General features: G+C 42.3%; 1 pseudogene; it reads left to right on the top strand.

The window, feature by feature from the left end:
- The first annotated feature begins 286 nt into the window (after nt 1-286).
- LOC127206169 (40S ribosomal protein S26-like) lies at nt 287-2,174 on the top strand (annotated as a pseudogene).
- The last annotated feature ends 613 nt before the right edge of the window (nt 2,175-2,787 follow it).

Below are 2,787 nucleotides of genomic sequence, written 5' to 3'. Positions count from 1 at the left end.
AGACAGAACACCAATACACCAATGTGCATGAAATAAAAACAAAACAAGCAAGCAAGCAAGCAAGCAAACAAACAAAAAAACCCAAACCAAAACAATCCACTCTGCTTTTCCAGAGGTCTTGAGTTTGATTCCCAACAACCATATGGTGGCTCACAACCATCTATACTGGGATCTGATGCCCTCTTCTGGCCTGCAGGTATACATGAAGATAAAGCACTCATATAGGTAAAATAAATAATAAATCTTAAATAAGGACATGGGGGCTCTTTCAGGCCTTAGCTCCATGATGACCAAAAAAAGAGGAAAAAATTGTTATGCTAAAAAGGGCCGCGGTCATGTGCAGCCAGTTTGCTGCACGAACTGTGCCTGGTGCATGCCCAAGGACAAGGCCATTAAGAAGTTTGTTATTTGGAACATTATAGAGCCACTGCTGTCAGGAGCATATCCAAAGCCAGTGTCTTTGATGTGTATGTGCTTCCCAAGATCTACATCAAGCTGTATTGCTGTGTGAGCTGTGCCATTCATAGCAAGGTGGTCAGGAATTGATCCTGAGGAGCCTGGAAGGATCAATGACCTCATCATGGTTTAGACCTGTTGGTGCTGTACCATGACCACCACCAAAGCATGTGGAAAGACAGAAAGACAGAAGAAAAATACTTTGGACAAATAAAATGGGAGTTATACTTAAAAAAAAAAAAAAGACATGGGTTAAATTTTCTATGGGTTAATTATCCCATCCTTTTATATAAAGCTTGTTCATCTTATATGATGGGGTGTTTTTCCAAGAATCTCATGGAAGCTGAAGGTAAAGGCCAGCCAGTGAGGAACTTGCTTTCTGGAAGGAGATTTCACATAGTTCTAACAACTTGGCAGACTATTTTACAGGATGAAACTACAGCCTAAGACAGTGATGGGCAGGACCATATCTTGACTAAGACTGCTCATGTGTATCCCTGCCTGGCCTGCCAGGACCAAAAATAACTTGTGGAAGTCACTGGCTCTCTTTGTCCCTCTTGTCAATGTGACTACACTGATTAAGTCTCATTTATTCTGCTTTCTATTATTAATTTGACTCTTTTAATTGGCTGATTGGGGACAGGTGGCTGAACCTGTCATGGGCCACTGGCCTATGACCTTTATGTTATCAAACAATAAGAAAAATAAAGTAGAATTGGATTAGCCCCACAATACCCCATCATAGAAGGTGGCTCTGCCATCTTTACTTATATAGATGTTCTGGGACATTGAGTAACTTGATCAAGATTACCATTTATGTAGTATTATTACTCTTTGTGTGTGTGTGTGTGTGTGTGTGTGTGTGTGTGTTGTGTGTGTGTGTTGTGTGTGTGTGTTGTTATTCTTTATTTCAAATAAGTGGTTGAGGCTGTGTGTTCATTAAATTTTTTGCATATTTTGGCCGCAAGCTGGACATGTGTGTCAGAAAGGGCCAGTTCCCACACTGTATCCCATGCTTTACCAGGGAAGTAGATGTATGCTGGCCATGTGACCCATGCCTACCCAGTCAGTGGCATTTTCTGGGTCATTTTAGTTCAAAGATCAGGGTACCTCTTTTCCTCTTTGACTGTGAAGTTTGGAAAATAGAAGGCACCGTTGCCTGTAGTCAGAGACTGGCCTCATGAGAACCACTGGTAGGAGAATATAAAGCCACCAAGAGGACAGAGGGTCAGTGGATGGAGGGAAGAGGATCTGATGACCCACTTATTCTTTGCATTTTTTATTGTGTATGTGTGCACACACATGCGTGCATATGTATGTATGAATGTGTATGTATGTATTTAGTGTGAGTATTTCATGGTCTCTGTGTGTAGCTCGGAGGACAACTCTAGGGAGCCAGTTCTATCCTTCCACCATGTGGGCCCTGGGATCAAACTCAGGTCCTCAGGCTTTGTCACAAACACCTTTACTGCCGAGTCATCTTGCTGGCCAGCTACCATTGTTCTAAATTCCATTTCTATTTTTATTTCTGAAGGCAATAAATTGTCCATGGTTTGGCGGTGAAAATCTTGACTAAATGCTTTCCTCCTAGGTCAGTTTCATTTTTTTCCTGACTTTATTTTTGTCAAAAGAGCATTGACTATCTAGAATCAGATGAAAATCTAGATCTGGCTGACCCCAGTGCTCCGAGCTTCTCTTCCAGGCCTCTTCAGAGATAACAACTGCTGATGGATTGATACTTTTCTTTTTCATTAAAAACACCTAAATAACTATTTTCTCTATGTGAATGTTTAAACTCGCTATTTAGGTTTTTGTCAAAGTTGGCTTTACACATTTATGCTTGCCCCACACTTGCATGCTGCATATCTTCCATTGCCTCCTTCTGGGCACCAGAGCCCTTCTTCATGCATGTCTCTTTCTCTACCCTGTGTGTGTTCTCGGGGGCTGGCCATGGAGGCACTGGCTCTCCTGCCTTCCAGATTCTGATGTGGCTGGAGGGTATTGTTTCTCCTGGCTTTTCCTGGGAAGGTGGTGAGCTATGGTGGTTTCCCTTGACCGGAGGACACAGGTGCTGGTCCTCCTGGCTTGTAGCCGTGGGCGGCATGGCAATATTCATAGCTCTCTCTCTATGCACGTCCTTATGAATCAATCTGTGGAAACGCTGGAGTGTTTACCAGACTTGAGTGTGCTCTTTGTTTCTGTCTGGACTTTGAGTAATACTGTTTGGATCACAGTGTCGTCTTCTCCACATTTCATGTCAAGATGTGACATTACCCATGTTTTTAATCATTTCAATTTTCATGAGGGGAAAATGGCATCTTGTTTTAATTT

This window comes from Acomys russatus, chromosome 23 (genome assembly GCF_903995435.1).
Source record: "Acomys russatus chromosome 23, mAcoRus1.1, whole genome shotgun sequence".
Lineage (NCBI taxonomy): Eukaryota > Metazoa > Chordata > Mammalia > Rodentia > Muridae > Acomys > Acomys russatus.
Note: the sequence above shows the minus strand (reverse complement) of the source record. Positions and strands in the feature narration are given on the sequence as shown.